We start from the raw sequence: 27,666 nt of genomic DNA on the forward strand, positions 1-27,666 counted from the left end.
TACACGCGGGAGGCGACCGCCTAACGAAATGCAGCGCACCCTTTTAATCAGGCCGGGCACCGCGAGTGGGATGGTCGGGCGCTGACGCCAGCACCAGCGCTGGCCTACGTGCTCGCGTCTCTGCGAGGGGGAGAGTAGATAGCGAGGGGAAGGACGTTCGATGACGACACCAGCACCGGCTTTGCTCACAGGCCTTAACCTTTCCCTTGCCTCTTCCTCCTCTGTCTCCCTTTCTTTTTCCTCTCTGAAATCGAAGTCTCTGTGGAACTGTACGAGCTGTAGCCGCTGTAGCTTACTCGTTTGCCGGCGGGCAGCGCAGCGCGCCAGTCGTCTTCAGCGACCAGAGGTCGACGGAAGCCCCAGGCATTCATTCATTCGTTCCACAGCGATAGCGGCGGTGTCGGTTCCCGATAGCAGTACCTGCGTCTACCGGGGAAGAACTGACGGCTGCATCTTCTTGCCCGGTCTCGGGATATTCGGAATCGCGAGCGCACCTCGGCGAACCTCCGTGCGATCTCGGACGTTGGTATCTTCACTACAGAGACATCCGTGCCCTGACGAGAGCGTGCCGTGCCGGCCGATGTCATAAAGGAACAGTATATGATCCAGAACAACGCCATGAATAAGGCATGCGTCTCTCGTCGTGCACAGTGTTTTCCAGTCACCTCCTGCACTCAACCCGCACACAACGCTAGGTCAATCCTGGCCCCGTCAGACGCGTTTTAAAGCGAAATGTGACCAAACTGGCCTGCTACAATTTTTGTTGTCGGCCGTGCTTTCCCTGTATGTTAAGCGTACCATAACATTGGCGTTTTCTTTTTAATTTTCAAGGACACGTCTCTATGCAGTGTAAGTCAAATTGACCAAAACAGTGACCACGTGACCGCATTATATCACATAGTAACAGCGGGCGCGTAGCGCCTCACTTGGTACTTATACTTTCGGTTTGGTTGGTGTACTTTGCATCCGTTATATATATGTGCCAGTATAGCGGCCATCGAAGTGGGACCCTCCCGGGACCACCATTTTAATAAAATTTAGGGGCAACCATTTTCACAAAAGATGTTCCAAGTGTTGTCAAATGGCTTGGCATGTTCCTGAGGATAAAATTACTAATTGAGATGAAACCAAAGATATGTGTGGGATTCTCACCGACGACCTTTCCTCCCCCAAACCGTGCATTCCGAGGACCTTCAGACGGCCATTACAGCCAAACCATTTGTCGCATGGGGTTCTGGGTGGTGTCAAACGATTCGTCGTGTTGTGATGCACACGTTTGTAAATTTATTAACTGACATAACGAGGAAATATACCAGATACAGCGAAGGTGGCTGTAAATCGCAATAGTAGCGCAAAATCCACTAGGTTCAAAATCCATGGCGCTGCTTGTGTCCTAGAAGGGATGTTTCCGGAAAGGAAACATCCGCGGATATTTGGATTTGGCCTTCCCCACGTTTGCTGAGCACACCGATGTAAACGCTTGAAGGTCGCGTAGCTAACGCTCGTGAGTCGGACACTGGGGCAGCGTTCGCGGAGAATATTTGTCCCCTCGTGGTCTGTCTACAACAGTTCTCGCCAGCAACGGTACGAAAAGCTTACTGCTGTCTCCGACAAATCATTCCCTCACTGCTTGGTGCCGCAGTGTTCTGGCATTACTCAGCTGCAGCGGAGGCTGCAGAGTTTGTTTGTTGCTACGGACACAACACTGCATAGCTGTGATGGTATGATGCAGTTTGTCTCGTGAAGCACATTTAGGGTAGCGCGTGCGATGATTTTAGAGCTGGTTTTCCGCTTATTGTCGCACACAGATCGCCTTGTCACAAGGCGTTTCACGCATTCGCAACGCATTAAAGCACATCTCGTTAGTGTGAGCAGTGCATGACAGGCTTTATAATTTCGTCCGAAACAACTTTATTGACTGCGGTTTATATCCCCACAGGGTCAATGGTTCTCTTTATACGCGTGATTGTACTAGGAGCGAGCTTATACATTTTCATCTGCGTCATTGCCAACATCCCCTCTTTATTTAACAGAAGGGCGTTTGTGCTATGCGGACTGGTCATGTGACACTTGAGCATGCCACCATTATAGCAATGAGTTTTCGTTCTTTGGTGTAGTACATACGTTTGTACATAAACAACAGATTTCTAATTTAGCTTTTTCAATTTTTACGCAGCGACTAAAGACCATGTGTCACTAGTGAATTTCTGTAAGTGTTCGCCTGTGGCCTCAGCTACTTCTATGTTCCATGGCTGCTATATTTACCTCAATCTTAAAGAAGTAGTCGACATCTTTGTAAGGCGCCAACACTTTCTCACATTTGTGCAAGCAAAAACAGTCTTATTTTCGGTGGCGAGATATACAGGCCATTTTTTGAATCAACATGGAAGGGATCAATACTCGATCCCCGCTTCGAAAGAAGAGACAGAGTGAGGAAGGTCAATGACAAGCTGCAATTGAATCTTGCGGTCAATAAAACATGAACTCCATAGATTCTGTCTGCTTGTGGATATGGGCACGTTCGTTTTTCGATTCTTTACACTCCTGCTCGCTTCTGCGGTCGCTACAAACACACAAAAGAGCATGTCTGCAGGTTTTGCCTTGGGGTGCCGTCAGAAATCATTGGCCATGGGTTGTTGTTTTTTTTTTCTCAGTGACACTGTTGAGCAACTACCTCTGCGCTTTTAACTGTTTTTTTTTTAAGGTTACGTAAAATCGAAAGCAAAGGGAACATGAACCGCATCTGTGGTCGTGTCATTGACTCGACGGCGAGAGATAAGGTCTCGAGACCGCAGCTTGTATCGCGTCTCCGCTATGACTTCGCATATCTGTGTTGCAAAATTTTTCGTACTACGTGCCATTTCATGATGCACATCAATCGTTGCTGCTGAGAGTACAGAAAAGTGAGTTACAAAAGACAAAATAAACGGCGTAGGATAGCAGTGTCATAGTTTTTGTTCGCTTCTAAAACCTAGGCAGAGGTCATCTGTATTCCTGAGATATAAAGTCGTGGTGAAATGCCCCAAGTAATATTTATAATGGGACGGATCAAAGTGAGGCGATGGACGTCAGTCGGTATGTGTCGGCTGAGTTTTAGTATGCCAGCAATGCATTTATAACTCGTTAATGGATGACTGAGTAAGCGAGAAGGAGTGAATGAAGAAATTAGTGAGAGAGTGACTGCTTCATTGGGCGAGTGAGATTGAGTCAGTGATTGATGGAGGAAGAGTGGGTGAGGGTAGGTGAGTGAATGATTGAGTGATCGAGTTAGCGAGAGAGTGAGAGATTGATTGAATGAGAGAGCGAGTGTGAGTGAATGACAGTGAATTCACTACAAATTCACCATCATTATCCCCAGTGGCGCCCACTGCAGCAAAAAGGCCTCTCCTCATGATCTACTCCATTATGCAATTAGGTGCCATAATTATTGTAGAAAATCTGTATTAATGTAGTAGAGGTTATTGCTGCAGCCTGACGGCGCCTATAGGAGCCTAAATGAGGCTTTGGCGTGTTCGCTTCCTATATTTTATATGTGAATTGAACAAATATGTCATTAATATTGTTATTACTACTACAATAAGCCTTTTTGCTGGGGCCAGCTGTGTGACATCGGTGAAATTATCGCAGTCACAGAGTGGAACCAATAAATAAAATAAACACGAAGAGCTGACACCCAACGCATTAAAAAGGTCAGGTCTTTTCTGCTTCATTTTTTTTTTCCACCTTCCGAGCCCATAACTGACCCCGAAGCATTTGTCTAAGGATGGACATGAGCAAGAACACTGATAGCAGAGAAATCACATGAGACTAGTTTAACCCGGTGCCAGTCTGTGAAAGTGACTTTCGGGCCTCCTGCTGTGTATATAACCTATAAACATCTACTGTACCGCAAATCTGAAATAAAAAAATCAGAAAAAAAAACCCACCGCACTTGTCTTGGTGCAAGAAGAAAGACGCCGCTCCATTTGAAAGCTTCGATCTAAGCTACCTTGCGGGGGACGTAAACAAGGTTAGCTCGTGTTTTTACGCCCTCACCAGGTCGTTCCGGCTTCAAAAGAATTGCGCAAAAATTGATCACTGCTTTTTGTGTAGCAGTTCTTCAGCATATTAGTTTACCATACGCAACTGAGATAATCATGCCGAAGTATAATTATTCGATTTGATACGCCTGAACGCTGCTGTGGTATTGCTAGGGTCCCTAGAAATACTTGCAAGTCTTTCTAGGGACCCTAGTATTGCCTCTCTATCTCGTGCAATCCTTGGAGGTTTCTATTCAGTTTATTGTAGGTTGAACCTATTTACTTCGTGCAAATGCTGCCTTCCAGGTTACTGGACTGAACACAGTGACATTGGCAATCTCGCACTAGAGAGTGCTTTCACTGTGCTTCGACCGCCGCGCTATTCGTCTCTCAACGCACTTGCTGGTTATCCGCCCAACTTCGTCTGAACCGTGAAGTGAAACCGAAGCTATAGCTGCTTCAATCCCACATGCAAAGACGCAGTCGACCATCATCTCGTTTCCATCGACGCGCACCCGGCTTTTCCATCAGTCCATCAAACTTTCCCTTTGTGCTCTCCCATTTCGCTCGTCTAATTTAGCGCCCTTTGGGACAGCACACAGATGAGGGATAATCTGTTACATAGTAGAATCTTATCGCACTTCACAGCCGGAGTGCGTCCTCACATTCTCAGCATCCGCACTGCCAAACAGTTAATCCCCAAAGTGAATGCCCTCATAGCACACATCTCCCTTCTCCAATCCTGTTCCTCTATTCCGGATTTCTATTGAGCCACCGACGAGCGCCAACACTGAGCTCATCACCATCGCAGTCGCTCATCCGCGAAACTCCAGAGCGGCCTCCGCTTAACTTCTCTTTCTATGAAGAGCTGCGTTCTCCCTTTCGCGCCTCAATGAGAGCGAGAGAATGAGAGCGGGCGCGACTTTTCCATTCATCAGGGAGTAGGAACAACGCGGCCGGCTTGGGGCGCTTGCTCCTACTCCGCGCACACAAACACAAGCACACACGCGCCGCGCGCTGCGCGAAAGGGATGTCCTGCTCCGGCGCAAAGCGCTCCCGCGACTCCCACCGAGGGCGAGCACTCTCTAGCGGCGAGCGGCGTTCTTTCTTCCACCTGGCGGCGGCCGCACGCTCTTTCGCGCTGCGGAGCGGCACACACGCACACTACTCGCGAGCCAGCCCGCGTGGCGCCGATGAGCAACCGGTCTTACGTGCGGGCCGCCGCTCCTCGCCACCGAAGGCGCGTACCTCCTCTGCTCTTATTCTTCTTCCTCGGCCGTCCTCTCCTCCCTCGCCACCGGAGCGACCAACTTCGTCCGCCGTCCGCGCGGCTGATGAGACGACGCCGTGGCACTCAGCGCGCTGACCACGCCAGAAGCGGCCGCGCCGCTCACCCGCTCTGCTCCTCATCGGTGTCGACGAGTCGAGGCGGCTCTGACGTGACCGTCGCCTTCGCCGCATCGCATTGTCTTCTTCTCTAAGGCGGGACTTGGCCGCCTGTCGGAACCGGAGCGACCAACTCACTCTTCGGGACTGCAGGTGTCCCGGAGAAGAGGATTTCTACCTCAGTCGGCTGCACCGGCTCGACCGAGTGTCGTGTAATCAGTATTATTCTCGGCCATCAGAAGTGTCCCGCTGTCGGCAGCCCCGAAAACTTACCCGCTGGTGCGAACTGCAAGTCAGCCCTGCAGCTTCTCGTTCTGCCCTATTAGCAATGGCTCCGAGGATGGCAAGGATTTCATAGGCACTGAGTGTCTGCAACTGACCGCGAGCTCGTGGGTGTTTATTATTCCTGCTTTGTCGGTGACTTGACTCGTAAACGTGCGAAGTGTTTTGCCTAAACATCGGAGTGCAGTAAAGCCGACTCACCACTGTGGTACAGGATACTTGGTTCTTTGAGGATGCTTTTGAAACAACGGTGACAGATCACCTACTAGAAGAGCCAGACCGACAGTCATCGTCTTTCTTTGAATGGATTAACATCCCAGCGCTTTTCAGCGGTGTGCATTGGCTCCTCGATTTAGTTCTTTGCGCTTTCTTCAGGCTGCTTACCAGGATCATCAGCGACGAGAGGAGACAAGTAGAGACGGCACACTTGTGTGCCTTCTTCCACCATCCGACTTCCTAGGAAAAGCAAGTAAGTTTGGATATCTTTGATCTTGGAGTTAGGAAAAAAAAAATAACACGACGGTTCCTCGAAAGTACTCCCTCGGGTACCGTTACCTCGCGCACCGTTAAAGCTTTCGATATCGCGACCCGTTCGACGCCGCAGGGGAAATGACTCGATAACACGTGTGTTTCTGTTTTCGCTGATTGCTCCTCATTAATCGACTGATGTTCGAGCAAACTTAAACCTTCGGGCTGCGTGATTTTGTTTACGGGACGATATTTGTCCAATCTAAGGGCTTCTTCGTTTTTTACCGAGTTAAACGCGAGTTGCACGGCTTGTGTTTTTTTTTTTTTTCGGTCCTTTTGTTCTCGTAAATATCATGCGGCTTCCTGATGCTTCAGCGCCTTCTTCCTACGCCTAATTTCGGTGGGACGTTATTTTGGCCTGTGAGCACCCGTTAAAGGGAGTACGCGGCCAGTTTTTTTCTGGAAATGAAGGCAATTGCTATGATCTTCATAAATGGCCAGGTCAACGCCAGCTACACCGGTACATACCCGACATTTCTGGACAAAACGATGTTTGAGCAGGAAACGGTTTATGAGCGCAGTTTTTTCATATAATGTGAGATTTCACAATAACAATGAATATATGCGCAGATCACCCGACGGCAGTCTTGCTTTTTTTTTTTTTTTGTAGTAACGCGTTTGCTATCGTGAACAGCGTTCCCCATTGGTTTTTATGGTAGTCTTAACTGTTCGATCAGATTGATGGACACAGTTTAAAAGAAAGATTTTGTTACATATCAGAAGAATGGACCATCACCTTGAATATTCAGATAACATTGTCTGACCATTTTCAAAATTTTTCTCCGAGAATGTTGGACATGAGAGTGCAGCAGGTTACACTGGCACTGCCGCTACAGAAGAACCGCTTCTTTGAGCCTAACGTCGTCCTCGGCAGAGCTCATGCCGTGCTCCAGTTCAAATGTCTCGAAGTCAGCACAGGTATCATACTAGACAATGCGCAGTCGCGCTTGTTACTCTGATGCCTTCTTCGGTCTGGAATCGACGTTCACAGAGATTACCTTGTGCATGGTGTGTTTAATTGTCGATTAGTTGATCATGTAAGCTCGCGCAACCGAGGCTATTTTCAGTACTTTTTTTTGGAAATAGCTAAGAAAGACAGGGTCAGAGAGATGATTTTTGGTCTCCCTGAGGTGGCACCAAGATCGGCTGATTTATTGACACCCCCCCCCCCCCCCCTACTCCCACCTTCTTCTCATTCAAACCTTTTGTTTTTATGCACGTCCCCCGTGTATGATGGATGAGTGTCTCGAACAAACAGAACGGTACTGGCTACGCACTTCAGGTTCATGTTTCGTCGGACTCGACAAGTTTTCTTTTCCCGTCTATCCATCCTTCTTTCTTCGTCTCACGTGCCAAAATGAAAGCCGCTACGATGATACGAGGAGAAAAGTTTGAAAAGCCGCAGCTCTGCTAGCGCTGCAGGCACATTTTAAATTCAGTTCTAGTATACGAATCGCACGCTTGCGCCTTTTTTTCTTCTTCTTTTCTTCATTGACTTGTCCCCCCTCGTTTAACTCTCAGTATTTCTTGGCTGGGAGCACTGCGGCGTTGTTGATTCTTCTTTGGCGGCCTGCTTCTTTCCTTCAGTGTTCACGGCCGTGCGTTTACTTGGACGCGTTCGCCCATGAACCGACGCCGTCGGGGCTTGGAGTTATCTTTCTGCCCCAGCGCTGCAACCGTTCGCGGTACGCACTAGCACCGATTCACCGCGGACTCACCTCTAGCTTTATTTTTTTCCCCATCGCACACCACTCAACTTCGTTTCGCCTATCCGTGAACTTTTATGTAAACCTCAGTGCATTGTAAAAAGAAGAAGACTGCGCAGAGTGACACTTTATCGCACCGTGGTATAACGGTAATGCGGTGGCCAAGCTGGTCAGCGCTCCAGCTTGAATGAATATCTCTGTATCTTCTTTCCATGGTGCCTGCAGTAGTGTGAGCTTCGTCTTTTCGTCGTTATTGTTGTTATTCTCCGTGTGCTTAGGTGATGATGATGATGATGTCCTCAGGCTTAAAGCCTTTCACAGAACCGTTGATGGGCATACTTCTACTTCATCCACAGCTTGCGTTACTGCGCGCAATGGGCGTCATACTTATTTAGTTCATCCGTTTGACTCAAACCCCTGTTTTTTTTTTATTAGTTAGTTCTGTTAGTTAGTTCTGGCGGAAAGACGTTCACAACGACATTACTAGCCTGTAGTGAAGGGGAAAAAACGTCATGATCATCATCAGCCTATCTGCGTCCTCTCCAGGACTATGGCCTCTTCCATGTCGTTCCACTTAAACCAACAACCACTGCCTCAGTCCCCAGCGGCTGCGGAGCACATGACCAAAGCGGCGGTCAGACCTGCGAAGCAGCGGAGAGGGCTAAGAATCTCCGGAGAAAACAATGACTACTCACTTAATGGCGTCCGCTTGAGTGTATGTGTTCAGCTGCCAACATTAAAACGACGCTCGTGCGATTCAAGGTACCGCTGCTGTATCCTAAACACGTGCGCGGACTGCACATTTGTATGAGCCTTTTAAATATCCAACAAACACGCACAGCGAGCCATCAGCTACCGGGGCCGCTAATGCTGCCAAGCAGTGCCCTTTTGACCTCTTGGAGTAGTGCTTGTTGTGTTACTTGTTTGCAAGTGATACCTTAGCGCGAGCTTTGAGCATTGTCAAGGACGAGGATAGAAAAAAAAGAAGACACACTGTAGCGCTGGCTTTTATCACGACGTATTTAGACGCAGATTATCATTTCCTCCTTTTTATTGGCTTTTGAGCTGTCGTTGTACACACCGTCCCGCTAACTTTAGTCCTACGATTTCGTTGCGCTGTTTTCAACATAATGGAATCGCTCACTGTAACGCCAGGTGAAATTTCGTGGGATTGAAAGTGTCTTAATTACGAATCAGAAGGGGCGGCTAAATATCCCTGATGTCGAGATTATTTCGGAACCCTCCACTACGGCGCCTACATCTCTCTTTCTTCTTTCACTGCCTACTTCCGCCCTCCCCTCACGGCGTGGTTCGGGCACTGAGATATGTGTGACAGTTACTGCGCCATTTCCTTTCCTCAACAAAAAAATAGAAAAAGGCATTTCTTTTAAGATGTTTTCCAGGGTTTTCTTACTCCTCACTCTTTTAACGAGTTGCGATCACGTCGGATTTTACGGAAGCTACGTGAACTGGGCTTAACTGAAAGGGACTGAGTCTGCCGTTCAGCATTTACAGCACCTTGAAGGTACGATGAAAAAACAAAAAATAAAGATAATCCACAGGCTGTCTGTTTCCGGTACTGTGGGCTATCCAAGTTAGCCCCAGCATAGCTGAGCGTCGCGAACTCGTAAGAGTGGTGCACAGCAGGAGTCCATGCTTTTTGCGCACCTACGCGCTCAAAATGACTGTCAGCCAGGCCGGCCGTAGGAAGGCGATGCTACTGGATCTCTTGAGTTATCGGTGACCCACCTTGCATGCGTTATGAGGGGCTCCCGTTAGGCGTCTCGGTTGACCTTGAGTTTCTAATAACGCCCAGGGACTGCTCGCGCCCCTCTCCTTGCTCTTAGCATTTTTACTTTAACTTTTCTCATTATTTTTGTTTCTGAAACTCGCCTCTCTTTTAGGCGCCTTCTCCGCAAAAACGAACACTCAAGAGCAACAGGTATTAGGCGTCATTTTTATTATTTCTTTTTATTCCATTTAACTGATTCGTCGCGGTAGCCATCCTTTCTTTTTGCGGTTTTCGATTTCGCTTCAAGGGGGCGTGAAGTAGCGTTAAGTGCTCCAAGGTCTCGTGTGCCCTGTCCCCCCTCCCCGCGGCTATAATTGATAAGTTCTCCTCGGCTGAGCACAAATGCGTCAGTGAAGCCTCCGAACGTAGTATATTCTTCCTGAGGTGCCCAGCTATAAGGAAATTAATTGTTTCAGGTCAAGTCAGACCTGACTCGCTGGTTCGACAATGAAGCGTTCTCGCAGGCTGTGAATGAAACGGTACGTATTTGAGTAAATCGAACGTCTCGGTATTTAGCTGTTTCGTTCACTCGACTATCTCTCACCTTTCGCGTTCAGGAGCGCAAGCTGACCCGATGCAAGTTCAACCCTCAGCATTGTGCCGTGTCGTATAAATGCATCTCTGTTTGCCAGATTTAAGTCGCACTTACTGCAGCCGAGTATTTAAAATGGTGCGAGAGGCCAGCTGTCGCAGGCGGACGTACCTAAGCCGGGAGACTGGGGTCCAGGAAGCGGACATAACTTTAGCATTGCACTAGTAAAAAGACGTTATGGATGCAGCTCTTTCGTTGGAGGTAATACTACCGTTTATCGTAATATAACGACAAAGGACAACGTGAAAAAAACGTGAAGATCTCCCAATTGGTCGCCCCATTGCCGCCGCGGTGAAGCATTCTCACGTGATCCTGCATAACACGTCATAAACGACTGCAGCGCCATTCCTGCCCCTATGGGCGGCATTTGCGCCCAGAACCCCGCACTGAGGTTGGTGAAGACGTTTGCAGAGAGTTTAAGATGTCTCGGATTAGGTAAGGTGACTACTCAGGGCTCGAATATGCATCAAAAACGCACAGGAAGAGGAAGTGAAGTGGTAGAACGTATAGGAGGTATACTCACTCAAGCCATAGTGGCCGCCATTTTGGCATCGATGCAAAACGGCGAAAGGCTACAGTGCGTGTCTAACCGGGCTTATCACCGCCCCTTCCCCCCACCCCCCCTCCACCTCCGGCTTATACAGCTGAAGCTGGGCGTTGAACGCCAAAATGGCGTGCGTGATGTCACGTGAATACCTCCTATAACGATGAGTGCGGAACGCAGGAGTCATATACGGGATTAGTAGCGTTTAATTGGCAAACTTCAACCCCGGTTTCCTTGCTTTATTGGCGTGTTGCCAAACAGCGCAGTACGGCTTGGCTCTGAGCTACGATCTATGCCGGCCGTGTACGTGGTCCGGGCGACGCAGGGCTTCACCGGACGTCAGCGACGTCGCGACAGTCGTCGCCGTCCATTCTTCTCTTTTCGTTTCAACGGGGACCGAAGCGCGTAAACAAACCCCGTCGTTCGCGAGCGAGGGAAAGGGAATGGGGAGGGAGGGAGGGAGGGAGGGAGGGAGGGAGAGGCGCACCGAGGCCTTGCAAAGGCGCCTCTGCGCTCGCACTACGCACACGGCATCGAGGATTCCGTGCAGTGACGCCGAACCTGCACTCTAAAGACAGAGGAGTAGTAAGGGAGTATGTCCTCTAGCGCACTTTAATTTATAGAAGGGGTGTGCGCTAGATGACACTAGTCTCGTTTTACTCCCTTATAGGCGTACGTATATCCGTGCTTAGAGTGTAACGCCCTGCTGATAACCGCCGTGCTACTTTCACCATTAACTATATTGTCCAGTTGTGACAAGCAGTGTTGTCTACCATTCTTTGCGCGAAACAAAAACCGCGGCAAAAGCGAGGCGTCTCCACCAAGCTTCTCCGCTACCATACACGTTCATGGAGACAAGGCAGAGAGTCAGGAAGGGGACACGGTAGTCGAGTTCTTGTTCGTTCCCTTGATTGAACGAAGACGCAAGATCCTGATTGGATGAGGAGGCATTCTCGCAACAAGAAGTGGCTCATAAATTTTGGCCAACGTCCTTTGTTTAGGCGGCCCTGCGATCCCCGGCTTATTAATGTCGGGCAGCAGGCTAGCCTTTCATTAATCAGTCTCAGCTTTTCCTCCCTAAATTCTCCGGCTGTCTCTCCCTCCCGGCGGGTTAGTGTCAGCTGGTTAGTCTCGTGGCGTCATGGGCGCTGGTTCTGCTGTTGGTGCGCACGTGAGGGAAATGCTGATTAGGCGAGCTACACACGCGCGCCACTAATAATAGGAACACCCAAGACTCCTTGACGCTAACCTGATGAAACTAAGCTGCGATAGACGAAAAGGCCGTGCCTTGATAATAATACGTTTGCTTTTGAAGCACTTTCGCATATCTCAGCCTTGTTTCGCATGGTTTCTAGCGGATCTAATTTGTTTGTCGTAGATTATTGCGTGTTTGCGCTGTTCTAGAAAAGACAGTCTTGTCTCAACAGTAGTCATCGTCCTGCGTCATCTCGTTCACTCGCGTCTTGTCTGTCTTTAATAGAATAGCTCAACCGCACATGAATCTGTGACGCTCTAAACACTCTAAATGCTCTAAACTCTCTAAACGCTCTAAACTCTCAACGCTCTAAACACGAATACGCCTATTTGTAAGTAAAAATTGTGTAAGCTGTCCTCTGTCGTAATCCCTTCTATAGAAGGGAGGGCTCTAGGGTATACAGCTTACTCCCTCCTCACTCATTTCTGTTCAGTGTGTAGCCTACAGCTTTTCTGCTTTAGCATACGTTCATACTGGACGGGGAACATGCCCTACAGCGCTCGAGGAGGCTCTGCACGCAACTTACGCAGCCGATGAGGCCGACAGATGCGCGGTGCGGGCTGTCAGCAGACCTCGGGACAAAGAAGCGAAGCGTTTGCTCTCAACAACTCCGTCTCTCCCCACCCCCCACTACTACACCCCCTTTCCCGCACCCTCAACAGCCGACGCCGCTTTGAGGAACAGCAGCAGTGAGCGCGTACATGAGGGCCGCGTGCCTGGCTTCTTCGACGAGCACGATGCGAAGGCCCCGGCTCCGAACGCGGCGCGGTCTTCGAGTGCATCTCAAACTCGCGAGCTCCGCGAAATTGACGTCGCCCTCTTAAGCAGGTCGGGGGACGAACGTTAAGACCGCCGCTGCATAGGCGCCTGCGCTCGTTCAAGTGCACCGTCCTGATCTTTACAGCCTACGGTTCCCTCCGTGCCGGCATCAAAATACATTCTCAAAAACTAGTGTTTGCGAGGTTCGTGCGCCTTTAAGGAACTCGGTCCCTGGAACTTGACGGTGATGGGTGGTCTGCGGCGCACGAGGTTGACTAATATAGTAACGTGCAGGGTGCTGAGCAAGAAAATAAAAAAAAACAAATCGGTAACATCATGACGCCCGTGGCGGGGGCGGGCGGGGCCGTCTCTGCCTTTGAAGGCACTCAAGCCGGGCAAAATTTTCCATCACAGAGCCTTGGCCTTCTCAGATGTGTGTGTGCTTCTTTTATAGTTTGATAACGAGAAGCGCCATTACCTCGGCTTGCATAATGAGTAGCTTTAAAAGCCTCCGGCCGACCTCTTCACCTTTGGACGCAATACCGCTCCTCTCTCCCGTACTCTCTTCCGCAATACCTCGGAAGAAAGGTGGGAAGAGATGGACGTCAGATAGCTGGGTACTTCGATGTTTGCCAATGCATGTCAATATAGTTCGCATGGCGTCATTTGGAAGAGAACGTAGCTTCAAGCGTATATGTGTTTTATTTACTACGCGGCAGACTGAGTGGAAAACAAAACATCCGACATCATAGATGGCGGAGGGGTCACGTGACAAGGTTTACGACGTTCGTTCACGCGTTCTGTGAAAAGCCCGACACACATCTGAGTGAGCAAGATGGAGGTGGATATGAAATAGGCGCTCAGTTCGGCGAGAGAATAACTGCACACCTGGCCCGCGACCACAGGCATTAAAAGACACATTGTTTGACCAGCAAGAGAGGAGCAGTGCATCGCCCCTGTGTTACGTTAACAGCAAAACGAGAAATGCACAGGAGATCGTACGATGAGATCAACAAATCTCCGTTAGCAGTACTGGTTGTACATTGATCGCCTTCCCGTCAGGTCTTTGAACAGAATTTCGCTGTCGCTCTTGCGTTCTGCAGCTGCGTAGGCTTCTGGTGCAATGTAATGAATGAATCAATCAAATAATCAACTTTATTAGAAATTATCCAGAAACACGAACAAAAATACACGATGTTTCGCCTAAGACTTTACGCAATTTTTAAAAAAATAGGCTTCTTGATTTAGAAGAGCGCATTTTTCGGCATAGTATTGCCAGCAGTGTAATACACGATAATACAGCTAAGACGTGCTAAATAGCAGACTGGTGAACTAATATTGAATAGTTAACCTGTTCAGTATTACTGTTAGGCTCCCTAATTACTGAGTAATGCCCATACCAGTTTCTAGAATTTCGAAAACGCGATTACCCTCGGCGCTGTGGCCCAACAAATTTTGCCTGCAACGTGCCCAAATAGATGCGCTGTCAATAAGCTTGCAGGCAAAGCAACCTCTCCAGTGCACGTAACTCGTCGAAATAGCCGAAATTTGTTGGGCCACAGCGCCGAGGGTAACAGCGTTCTCGAAATTCAAAAAACCGGTAGCAATACTACTTATCGTGGGCTAGACGCCTCTCATTTATTGGGGAGCCAAAAATTAACTATTCACAATTAGTTAACCAGCCTGCTAGTTAGCACCTTTTAGCTGTATTCGTATGTACTACACCGCTGACAATGCTATGCCGAAGAAAGCGCTCTTCTGTCTCAAAAAGCCTATTTTTTAAAAATTGCGTAAAATCTCAGGTGAAACGCCCTGTATATTCGATCCATACTTTGTACGCCCTCGAGCTCAGGTGGCGCGTGAGCCACGTAGTGTTGTATACTGGTGGGCGTTGCTGTGAGCACTGCAAAAGCGCGTGGTTTTCGAAAGGGGCGCCAGATAGCCACAGTGCCGAGGGAGTGCGTGTTTTCGAAATTCTAGAAACTAATATGGCTGTTGTCAATGGCCCACTACAAAGTTTGTAATGGCTACCAGGCGTCCAAATGTGACAGTTAAAAGTTGACTATTAGAAATTAGTTACCAAGCCTACTAGGAAACATGACTGACCTGTCTTTCGAGGTCCTTCAACACCGGTAGTACTAGGCCGCGAAAGACATCCTTATACAAGAGAAGGCCAGTTTTTAAGGGCTTGTTGTTGTAGGTGGCTATTTATTGACAAAAATAAAGATGGAACGAAAAGACATCGCTTGCGGCTAGCGTGAATAAAAGGACAGGAAGACGGAAAGAAAGGGGGAGCGATAGTAAGAAAGGATAGGGGAGGGTGACAATATACGCTATGTACAAATACAGGACGTGGAAATAACCTGTCCGGGTTTCTTTGGCGAGCCTTGAAGGAACTCCGTGTATAACCGCCCTTGATATCGAGAAGCCTATAGTCGAAGGATTTGAAAAACTGCACAGAACAAGCGCCTTTTTCAAGTATCTTCAGCCGCAGGTCTTTATAACAAGTTCATATCCACGTGGGTCAGGTAACGTACTTGTTAGTGAATTCTGATCATCCGTAAAATGTGCGATGCCCACTTCACGCGAACTTCGCTCAGAGGGCTATGACTTTTTTTTTCTATGACTATGGCTATGACTATTTTTTTTCTTTCCCCATGAAGTAAAATGTGGGGTAACATTAATAAAGACGCCAAAATCAACTTATACGACTCTCGTTGTAAAGACGTTTTCCGTGCGTTCTATCAAATTCACTATGCCGTGACGACTTCTGGTGGATGTGACTTCACATTGGTTCCGTGGCTATGTGGACATCCGCACTATTTCGACGCAATTTCGACATTTTTGCCTATAATTAATTAACTAATTAATCTATAGTCATCAATCTTGGCTTCTAGGTTCATTTTTTCCTCCTCTATCTGAAGCGATCACTGGTTTTCTTCTATCTTTTTTAGTTCCCCAGTTAAACGCATGTGGCACGCTTTGTTATCGGACGACAGTATGAGCCATTAAAGGCTTTCGCATTAATACTTGCTGCGAGTCACTGGGCTTTGAATTCGGTTGCAAAGATTTAAAAACTACTGCGCGGAGCCGTGTTAGCGAAGTGATGCTATACGAACGATAAGAAATAAAATTAGTATGCGCAGTCACGTAGTAAAGCTAAAGCAAAAAAAAAAAACAGCTGCCGTTTGCCCGGAGGCACTAAGCGTAACACTAGTGTGGAATCTGAATTAGCTGTCGCGCGGCGATGCATGCTCATACGCCATTGCGCCTAGTGTGCCGCACTTAGCCAGTATCTCCGCCTTAACCTCTAGCTTTTCGGTCTTATCGCCCTCAGATGCTTACATGATAGCGTATACTGATGCTGAGGTACAAATTCTTTAACCGTGCAAACTTAACCTCGTAATTACGGAGAACGTCTTGCGAGAGCGTCTAACTCCCGTTTAAAGGTGTTGGGGTCTCCCTCTATATTTCAATGGCATCTAAACGAAGAAAATCGCTACATGTTGTCGCTGGCATAAAAACACACAGAAAAAGCAGCTTCAACAGATTACCTTCATTAAGCCACTTCATTAAGCATTCTGGCTGAAATGCGCGAACGGTTAGTTTGTTGTGATTTTCGTTCTCAAGTAAACTAATATCGAGTGAGAGCCAGCAGCGAAACAATCGCGCTCCATGCTGTAAACAAAAATTCCCCCCGTTATTCCAAACAGTTTCTATTTCAGGCACCTTATCAACTGCAGAAGGTTGCCCTGGTAATTTCGAAGAATGAGGAAATTTCCTTCTTAAGATTTCATAAAACTCGGTAAATATTTCTTTTTTTGCGAAATCTTGCTCCTGAAATAGCATGAAAAAGGAAAAATTCCCCGAATTGGACATCACTTGAGTAAAAGCGAGGAAACGACACGTGACGTGCAATGCTTGAGTCAGTGGCAAATGAACTTATTCATTCTATTGATGTCAACAGTAATTACTATACTTACTCGAATGTAGCGTCTTTTTTTTTTTTGTACTAGTCATAAAATTGAAAAGTCAGCCTTCGCATTAGAATCCAATCGGTATTATCGAATAATTGAATAACTTTTTTTCCTGTTTCGCGCCGGTGTAAGCGACCGTGGAATTTCATTCTTTGTTGCGTTACGTTCGGGTACATACAGTAATAAGGTGAATCTAAAATCCTAAGGCTCACTAAACTTAACAACGTTCGAACTGTTTCATTCTTGGTTGCATTACGTTCAGGTAAATACAGTCTAGCCCGTTTATAACGAAGCCACTTATAGCGAAATAGCGGTTATAACGAAGGGATTTCAATTTCCCAATCCCATTTTTGCATTTTCAATACATTTTGGGTCCGGTTTTAACGAAGTAAATAAGAGCGCGTAAGCAGATATAACGAAGAGATTTAATACCAACCGAAAAATAATCTGCCAATCAACACATTTTTGCGTCCTTGAGGCGATTTTTTCCGCGAAAATAAGAGCAAAATTCGGCTGACGGCGTCCTTTCGTGGCGTCGTCTGCTCTCCTGCGGAGCGAAAGGTTGCTTCACTGCATCGCATGGCACGCCGGTCTCGTGTTGCGCCGTCCTTGAACGGCGTCACGGCGTAAAGCGGTAGAGCACGCCGCGCAGGGGAAAAATGTAAAAAAGAACAGAGACGATTTTTTTTTTTTTCGATGACGTCGCAGAGAGCGGCCGTCTTGGCCAATCTCGGTTCTCTATTTCAGGCAGTCGGCGCCACGGCTGGACTGCAGTCTACAGGAGGTGTGGCAGCGCGCGCATTGTTTTATGTCGGTGCCGCGGTGCGCAAGGCAGGGAGAAAGCGCGGCAGCATTGTGCATGTTGGAAGCGTGGCTCATTTTTATCGTTATCGCGTTATCGCGGAGTTCGACCAGATCTTTGGTTCGCAGTTGGATGGTATGGAAGCCGCAATCCTGAGGTCCGCACTCGCGAAACGTGTTCAGGGGACGCTGGACGACTTCTTTCAGCGGCAATACATCGGTATGCCGATGTTTGTATTTTTTTCGTAGTCCACATATAACGAAATAGCGGATATAGCGAAGTGATTTCCGATTCCCGCCGACTTCGTTATAACCGGGCTAGATTGTACATTATTAAGGCGCATCTAAAAGCACAAGACTCGTTAAACTTAACGCTCTGTTTTTTTTATCCCGAAATAGCGTTCGTTAAGCTTTAATATCAGAAATTTCGCTCCGATTTTCTCGGACGTTACGTCAAGACGCAAAGTTTTTTTGCAAATGCGGTTCTCCGCCGCGTAACGTAGCGAAACGGTGGGGCGGAAGTGGAACCACTACGAGCGCACACCTCATCAGCTGACGCGCGTCTGACTCCGTTCGGAAATTTCGACCGGATGCGGGGAAAAGGGTTGACATTGTGAGAATGTCTGCTGTCAAAAGTCAGAATGGGCACTTCGCGCGCACTCATGCATTGAACTTTGGCTCAGGCGAAAAAGAAATTCAAAAAAAATAAACACGAAATAACCAGAGCGACGTGTAAAGACAAAATGGCGTAGGCTTCCGGCGTCTACATTTGTGTTTATTTCACTCATTGTACAGGACGGCTGCCTTTTTACCGCACTGTCTTTTCATTTTTTTTTCCCTGGCCGTGCAGTGTCTCTGCTCATTGTCTGCGGTGCAAGACTTGGGCTCTTCGGTTGCTTATACTGTGCGTTACCGAACGTGACAGCCGCACAACGACTCGGCTTTACCCTACGAGCAACCGCATACAGCTCTCAGGCAGGACAGCTGGGGCGTTACTCGGCTGACACGTGCTCGCTGCTCAAAAAACTATGCACACGGTGAGCTGAAAAAAAAATGAAGAAAATGACCGCTCGGCTGAAGTCGGCAGCAATGCGAACCGCAGAGGGAACGCTGTTAATTAACTGTGTGCGCCTCACTCCCTATGTTGGCGTGCAGTAATGCACGGAGATGTACTACTTAAAAGGCACAGTGCCGACAGATCTCAGCCTTGCGGACTTCGGATGATGTCTAAGTGGCTTCAAAGCATGAAGGTCGCAAATTCTGATCTCCGAAGAGACTTCTACCCCCTGTCAAAACCTCCAGGCCTATCCGTGTAGACTGCCCTCTTAACACTTATGCGACACAAATATGTGGAATGGTTATGTCTGAGTAGCTTTAAAGCACGAAGGTCGTGAACTGTACCCTGCAAAGAGACTTCTACCCCCTGTCAAAACCGCCAGGCCTATCCGTGTAGATTGCCCTCTTAACACTTATGCGACGCAAATATGTGGAATGGTTATGGTCACGAGCTATAGACATAGAGGCAGACATGAGGACTTTCTTATAACTGCACCTGTTATGTCTTCGTTCACTTTAAACGCCCTTGAGAGAGAGGTGGAAAGAGAGAGAGAGAATAAAGTAAAGCCTAGAGGTCGGCTGATCAACCGAGGTCGGGCCTTGTCACCACATTAGAAGTCGGGAAAAGGGAAATATAATTACGAGGTCTTAGAGGATGAGATTGCACTCAAAGATGACATATAGGACGATTAAGCACAAGTGTGAGGACACCCGACAAAGACTCGACTCTAGACAACTGCTGACTTCTATGAAGTTCTCAGCAGACGTCGCACGGGCGGCCCGTTTAGAAAGCCTTTATTTTCGTCTGCAACGCTAAACGAGACGCCGGGAAGACCAATAGCTTGACGACAGGGCCTACCACGCGTCGCGTTCGGCGTCAGGTGACTTGAGCGTGTGAGCTTGCCCTTCTGTAGTCTGCCAGCAGGGGGGGAGGGGGGCTCATTGTTTCTCCGTCTCGACAGCGGACTCCTCTTACTTTGCGCGTCCAAAGTGGCTTCTTTTCTATCTCTTGCATTCACTGCGACAAAGGCAGCGCTGCTTGCTTTCCTCCTCCCCTTCCTTCTCTCCTTTTCGCTGGAAAACGAACCTTTGGCAGCCAAAAGCGCGCATTTCGGCCAAGTCTTCTTTTTTTCTTTTTATTTTCGCGCTCGTGTATTCACCGGCTCCTTTTCTTTCTTTTTTTAACTTTCAGCACGTGCGTATCACGTGCCCAGTGACCCTGACACTTTCGTTACACTTTTGTGTGCAGTTGCTTCGCGAATGTTCTCAAGCAGCTTAAGCCTCTCTAGCATCTGCCATGGGTTGTTTTTTCTTCACTGGTAAGATTCCACAGTTTTTTGCAGTTTTAATAGTTTATTAGGGTTTAACGTTCCAAATCGACTCAGGCTATCGAATCCCACTCCCCAACAGCGGCTGAGAGCCATCGTTCCCTTGTTTTAAAAGTTTCATTCATTCTTCACGAGTTAGTGCCCTTGGGATTTTTGTGAATCAGCGTATTTTCTTCTTTATTTGTTCTCGCTGCAAGCTTAATGAAGCCAGCTTGACATGAATTTCTTTCATTTTTTTAGTGTGTTCCTAGTTTGACGCACATATTTCCCTTTTAATGACAAGGGTGCATTAAATCCAGAACTCCTCAACACCCCCTTTCCTCCCTGTATATACTCTTGGTTAGGCAAAATAACAAAATAACGCTCTTTTAAATCATTTACTGCTTTCTGTCATTAGTTCTTCTAGCAACGACGCAATTTCTTTTCATCCGGCAGTAAAATAAAGGGGAAGAATCACTTACCACGCATTGTCTAGCTACTAACCACAGTGCGCTAGAAGAATTTAAATTTAAGGTGCTTTGAAAGTTTAAACTTGAGGTTTTAAGGCGCTCGGGCTGCTCAGTAAGAGGGGACTTCTCATGCCTTTTTTTATTAGCGAGAGATTGCGTCCTGCGCGCGGTGCTGTTTGCGTTAGTACAGAGCAGTGCAGGCTTTAAGTCGTAAACTGCTATGTAACCCAACGAAACAACTGTGCATGTATACATTAGATGGCAGGCTTACTTAAACGATTACGCTGCTGTAACAACCGTTAAACGAATCCTTTAGGGCGAACGTTTTCGGTCTAGGTCTTCACAAGCTTTATCGCAGACGAGAAATAAAATTTGAAGAATGCCCTTTTTGTCTGAGTTCTCGGGTAGTTTCCTGCCTTGAGAAAGCCGCTATTCGACAAAAGAAACCCATCAAATCCAGCATTAGCTAAAAGCAACGCGATCTGTGCTTTTTATGACCCGCGCTATATGTTGAACGAAGAGTTTTCAGCTACTGCAGCCGTCGTCGCGTTGTAAAACACCCGGCGCTCTTCGACACGTTGTAAAATTTACCCGTTGACGCGTCGTAAACTTTAGAGCTCACTTGCATTCAGACCTTCTAGAGGCAGTCCTCGCTTGAAAGTTGCACTCATTATAGAAACAGTGCAGACAGCTGAGGGGAAGGGAGGGTCGCGGGAAAGAGGGGAAGTGCGGGGGCGTAGGCAAGGGAAGGGTTTCAAGCACAGGGTCATAAATAAGGTCCGCAAACCAACGACTCTTGTAAAACAAGAGACAGAAACTGTGCTCCGCTTGTTCATTAGCGGCAAAGTTTCCGCAAGCTGCATTTGTCACATCAGAAGTCTATATTTATAAATTGTTATCCTGCTGCACAAAGCTGTTACCGAGGCTCCTGTTGTTTTGTCACGATGTGCACCATTTTCGATCACCATATTCATTGAAGATGGTGACTTACCGTATAGCTTGGCATGGTACGTTTCTTTGTTTTTTTTTTTTTTTCAATGCTTCTTGAGCGCTTTTCTGGTTCGCGTTAGTGTCTTTACCTGTAGATCAAACGGTAGCCAATATACCTGCATGATTCACCCCATATAAGTGGCGATTTCTTCCTCACCTGGCAATATCCCTAAAGAGTCAGGTACACCTTCATATTCCTCAACTCCGGAATAAACCCGGTTTGTCGGAAATCAGATCATAGTGGTAGTCAGTAAGAGTGCAAAAAGGGAGGGCCATGGAACCCCATGCCTTTCGGAATGGCAAAGAGTACCCTGACCCCCCCTTCCCCCCGTGCCTATGTGGTGGCATTCCACAAAGATGATGAGCTCCATCGTCGGTTGGAGCTAAGCCTACGGCAATATACATGAAAAGTTATTCCTATTGCATTAAACCCGGTATCACACCGGGTCTGTCCGAGCGCATGCGCAAGGCGGCGTAAAGTGCGATATCGCGAGCGAGATGCTCAATTTGTGTTTCCACGATCAAATTTTAGGCTTCTCTTCAAAGCACCCGAGAAGTGCGGGCAAGTTCGGTGTGACGTCACGGAAGCTAAGATTTCAGATTACCGCTGCCCTCCATCAAACCCTGCCGTGCCTCGTATGATGCTGCCAAATAACACTTGGCAGGGTTTGCCTTCAGTGGCATTGTTTTTTTTTTCCTTCAAAGCGAGAATTTATGCGTTGGAAATGTACAGGTACTGTAGATGACGTCATCATGTTCCCTCCGCCCTCCACTTGGCTCAGTGTGCTGCGGGAAGCTTGAACGCCATCGCGATTTTAATCGACGTCACCATTACGCCACCGTTTCGAATGTTAACCCAAAAGGACTTCGCATGCTTTACCTGCAAGTTTCACATATTCGACCCCTTAAACTCGTCGATTTCTAAAACCTATGAAGTTGCCCTTTAAATAACCCCAGGTGGTCTAAATTAATCCTCAGCCTTCCACTAAGACGGCCACTGCAGCACATGTGTCACTTCGGAACATTGACCTCCGCATTGGCCTCCGCCGTTTAAATTTTAAATCTGTGGTCAGCCGATTACGGTCGTACTGGTTTTAGTCACTCCTACTGACAAAACAATGGTTGCAAAACGACGCACAGGAGGTGATTAACGTGCGGTTATAATTTGACTTGAGAAGTAGTCCACAACCGAACACAATTGTTAGATTTTAAGTGTCACAGCCCAGGGTATGGCTGTGAAGCACGCCGCACCCGAGGGCTTCAGATTAACCTGAGGTGATTTGACATCCATCAAAACCTTGCCACTTTGATCTCCTTGCATCGCGGCCGAGATCCAACCCATCCCCTGGTGGTCAGCAGCACAAGCCAGTAGCCCAGGAGCCACTGGATTCTCGGAAGCGGAGGATTCTTTTCCAGTTCTTTTCTAGAAACTTGTCATTTTAGCTGCGCAACATTTGAGTGCATGCGCCAAGTTGGCGCTAAGAGCTGGTGGGTGTCACAGTTTTTAAGGCGCCGACATTCGCGGAGCCGAAGTCCTCGTGTACCTATAAAAACACGTGAGAAACAGAATACCTGCAAGTGTAGTCATTTCAGTAAGCAAACGTGCAAGAGAGTACCCAGCAGAGCATTTGATTTGACAGCTGCAACTCTTGGCGCAGTCATTAATTTTTCTTCCCCACCACGATGGGGATAGCCGTGTTGCTTATGCTGCTCCTAGATGACGGTGGGATATTTAATTCCTCGTCTTTGAAGGACAATACCTATTATTGAATCAGGTTTGCTCCCCCTCCAATGGCTGTGAAGACCTGAACTTTGAGAGACGCAACTCCGTGGCCCTCCAGTCGGAGTTTCGATAGCCAGTGCAAAGCTCCTAGATACTTCCGTGTTTTCGACCTATGCTCACTTATGTTGCGCAGCTTTGTTGGGCTCCTCATAGAAGGTAGCGGGAAAGCCTTGGTATCCATCGTGCCACGCAACCCATGGCATTGCATATCGCGTCGCATGTCGTGCAACGTGCCACTTTGGAATCAGTATTTCATTTCGCAATGGATTTTTTTCCTGTCTTCTACAATCCCGCTTCCTATTGCTTTAGAAGGAGAGCCGAATCGATGCAATTGCGTCTGCGGCCTCTCCTTGGGAGGAAGCTTCCGTCACGCAACATTCGCGTCGAGGCTGAGACTTTCGCGATTCCCGTCCGAACTTTCCAGCTGAGAAATAATCACGCCACTTGGTCCGCGTTTGCGTTTCCAGCATATGTCCTCTTGTAAATAATGTAATAATGTTTTTTTTTTCAAGCTTTCTCGAAAACTGTTGCGCTGGCTTGATTGATTAATTGAGTGAGTGAGTGAGTGAGTGAGTGAGTGAGTGAGTGAGTGAGTGAGTGGGTGGGTGGGTGGACGAGTGAGTGAGTGAGTGGGTGGGTGGGTGGACGAGTGAGTGAGTGAGTGAGTGGGTGGGTGGACGAGTGAGTGAGTGAGTCAGTGTGTGAGTGAGTGAGTGAGTGGGTGGGTGGACTAGTGAGTGAGTGAGTGAGTGAGTGGGTGGACGAGTGAGTGAGTGAGTGAGTGGGTGGGTGGACGAGTGAGTGAGTGAGTGGGTGGGTGGACGAGTGAGTGAGTGAGTGAGTGAGTGAGTGAGTGGGTGGGTGGACGAGTGAGTGAGTGGGTGGGTGGACGAGTGAGTGAGTGAGTGAGTGTGTGAGTGAGTGGACGAGTGAGTGAGTGAGTGGGTGGACGAGTGAGTGAGTGAGTGAATGAGTGAGTGAGTGAGTGAGTGAGTGAGTGAGTGAGTGAGTGAGTGAGTGAGTGAGTGAGTGAGTGAGTGAGTGAACGTCTATTGAAGAGGATGGTCGCTAAAGCTCTAGAGTGGGCCCTCAGTCCAGGGCTCCAGAGGCTTGCAGTGGCTTCTTTTTAAACATTTAGTCCAGTCTGTATACCCATTGTTTCCGTTTTGCTCGAGAACACCTCTTCTACACTTGCCCATCATTAAACGCAAGCAGTTGAATTTAGCTCAGAATCTGCACCAAATTTCTTTCTGCCTGGCCTCCTTATTCATTTACCTTCCACAGTTTCTCCCCTAGAAAAAATATGATCGGACAACACCCGACACAATTGCAGGATAACACGAAAGAGCCGCTGTTCGTAGTCACTTTACTAAAATATCCCTAGCTAAAGTATTCCCACTATAAATTTGGCTTTTCAACGTCCTCAGAGCGTGTTACTGCTACTTAAGTGCTCAGTGACGCTCAGAGAAACGAAGCCAAGCATGTTGTCTAACTTCACGACATTTCATTGATATTTTAACGTAACATAGCGGCAAGCCGCACAGCTTTCGCTACTGCCAGCACAAGTCACTCTCTGATAATCTTATTTTTCCCTGCCATGACACAATCTTCTTTCGATTCTCCACCCAGCCTCCCTAATGACAAGTCGAGTATCCCGTAACCGGAGCAGCAGCAGTCGGACGATGTTTTAATAGCAGGCCGAAAACAAAGTGCACCCTCGTTCCGGATAATCGAGACAGTGTGCCCTGGCAGCGTGTCATTTGCACCAGTCCAGATCGTAGTTGCTCCGCCAGCCATTCTTCACCCTCGTCTCCTGTGTACAAACACTCTTGACGCCGGATAGGCTATACCAGCCTCTCGCCTAGTAAACGTGGGTGTAATTGCTGCTTGCGAGCAACGTGTGGACGGCGTTTACGTCTTGTCGCGTCGATACGTCTGTATTGTTTTCTCGTCTAGCGTTCGTTATTTACGTCCGGGCACTAATTGGATCTACTTCTCGCGTCTCCATCATTCCTGACAGCGCCCCGACAAAGCGACCAGCTCCGCCCGTGCCTTCCTGGGCGACGGGCGGGCGGGCGTTGTCGCTCTAATTGCGCCCGGCTGCAGTGAGCAACGGCGGGCTTCGCTGCTTTCGCGGGAAGCCTTGCAGCGAAGATAGCTAAACCCGGCAACCGACGCGGCGTCGAAGCGGCGACGAACACGAAGCCGGCCCCGCCGGCTTTTTTAATCCTTTTTTCTTTCTTGATTGGTTTAAAGGCGCGTTCCTTAGCTTCTGTTTGTGCGATTTGCCGCATTTCCTGGGTTTCTGCTTCGCGCTGAAAGGAATGCTACATTTACCCTACCTTTTCAGCTCTCGCAGTTTCTCAGGCTTTGCTGTCTGTCGCCTTGTACTAGGCTAGTTCTTGCGGAAATAAGGTTTAATACGTGACCATCGTCCCAAGCGGTACGATAGGTGTGCAGTAGTATACTTTCAGAACCGAGCATCTAAGGCGTTTTTCTGCGGTGAGGGGTATTTTGCTCGCTTTGAGATATGAACGGTCGTCCTTGCTCCTAGAAGCCATCGCTAATATGAAGAGCGCGCAACCGTTGGGAGAAATTGGTAGGACCACTGGCTCATTTTTCATTCCCGGTACCGCACTCTCTATCTTAGTGTGGCTTCGAGGAGTACGGAGAAATTTGTTATATATTGCGGTTTCAGCAATTTTTCGAAAATGTAGTGAAATTATTGGGTATTTCGAGCAATTTATTTTAATGTGTGCAAATACTTTTTCATAACGTAACTGTCCAAATGTTTAAAAGTCCTTGTTTCCCTAAAGAAAAATTTTCTCTCTACATTTCTTTCGTCAAGACAAAAAGTTCCGCTAGAATAACGAAGCAATGGAGCATGAAACAGATCTCTTTTCGTCTTGTTTTCTTTTTGCTTATATGACATTTCCGCCAGCACCAGATCTAGATGCACTCACTTTATTTTATAGTAGACGATTATTCGGAGCGATTTCTCGGATTATTATCCCTGATAACAACACTAGGGGGACATAGGTCTCAGAAAACTTATATCTCATTGAATACAGAAGGATATATTTTTTTAATTACGACGAAAAAAACACACTAACGGAGTTCATGCTAGCGAATACTGGAAAATGTAAGACGGAAAAAATAAAAGGAAATGAAATACACGAAAACAGTAAAACGAAATTAAACCTCCGAAATGCGAAGAATACACAAGGTCCTGCTGGCTGGTCCAGAATCCGCTCAAGATTATGATGAACGTGAAAGCAGCATTAACTACAGGAGGACTTCAGCCACATCATTTCGCGTAGCGTTTATTGTTTTTTACCTCCCGGATTAAACGTCCCCCATTGCTGCCGTGTCCCGATTTCACAGCCATGGCTTCCTTAAACTTCTTTCTTTTTCTTAAAACGAAGAAGGCCAGACGGCCGAGCTCCTCGATTGGAAAAAAAATGTCGGGAGAAGCCACGATGGTGTCGCAGCTGCTTCAAAGTTTAAAAAGAGAGGGAGATATATTTTGTCAACATTTAGAGTATCCAGAGAGAACAAGTTTAAATTCTCCCGGACGAGCTGTGAGACTGTCCTGACAAGACTTGTATTTGAAACATTGCACTTCCTTCCCCTCGCCCCCCCCCCCCCCCCCCTCCTTTTTTTTTTTCAGCGTTCTTTCGCTATGTCAGCTCAACTTAAGTCTTCCTGTCGAAGCGCACCACTTTAGTAAGCTCCTGGGACGTCGCGTAAGGCGAAAAAGAAATTTCGCACACCTTTGCGTCTGGAGCTACGTTGCTTCTTTTTAATTCGTGCTTTCGTTCCTACTTTCTGCCTTGCTGCGGTCACATTTTTTTTTTTTTGCCCTGCTTGGCATCAACTGGTCCTTCGCCTCGTCCGTAGCTGGGAGCTAGCACAGTTTTAACGCAGCTTGGGCAGGGAAGGAATTGAAGCGTCCCCTGGTGCAATTTTACGCTTGGTGAATGCATCCTTGCTCGTAGTTATTCCGGGAGAGGTGTAGACGCGTTCACGTTTCCATCGAGTGTCGCCTCAAGTGAAAGAAAACATTGTACTCCGATAGTGACATTTTTCCTGCTAACGCCCGAAGTGATGCAGTGCTCTTTGTAGTTTATTTAGTTCCCTCTCGGAGGGCAGACAGCAGTCCACAACGTAATTTGCAAGTTTTGCGCCGTGCTTGAAGTTAAGGCTTCCAAGTCATCGACGGCGTGGACATGATAAGACGATCGGCTTAGACGCTGAGGAGCTTGTGTTAGTGAGTTAGAAGGCTGGTTGGTGAATTAACATGGGAACACAATTAGTGATATATTCAGTGAGTGAGTGAGTGAGTGAGTGAGTGAGTGAGTGAGTGAGTGAGTGAGTGAGTGAGTGAGTGAGTGAGTGAGTGAGTGAGTGAGTGAGTGA

General features: G+C 47.7%; 1 protein-coding gene across 4 annotated transcripts in view; it reads left to right on the plus strand.

Annotated features, from left to right (window-relative positions):
* Nucleotides 1-27,666, plus strand: part of LOC149371319 (dopamine receptor 1-like) — a 385,861-nt gene that overhangs the window by 252,354 nt on the left and 105,841 nt on the right. Inside the window, exon 1 of one of the 4 annotated variants that reach the window (XM_089565249.1) lies at nt 5,120-6,156. The exons of the other annotated variants lie outside the window; for them this stretch is intronic. The gene's annotated coding sequence lies outside the window, so the exon portion shown is untranslated. Of the gene's footprint in view, nt 1-5,119; nt 6,157-27,666 lie in introns of those variants that run through there. 4 annotated transcript variants of the gene reach the window in all.

This window comes from Amblyomma mixtum, chromosome 1 (genome assembly GCF_055824585.1).
Source record: "Amblyomma mixtum isolate Tamu chromosome 1, ASM5582458v1, whole genome shotgun sequence".
In the NCBI taxonomy this organism is placed as follows: domain Eukaryota; kingdom Metazoa; phylum Arthropoda; class Arachnida; order Ixodida; family Ixodidae; genus Amblyomma; species Amblyomma mixtum.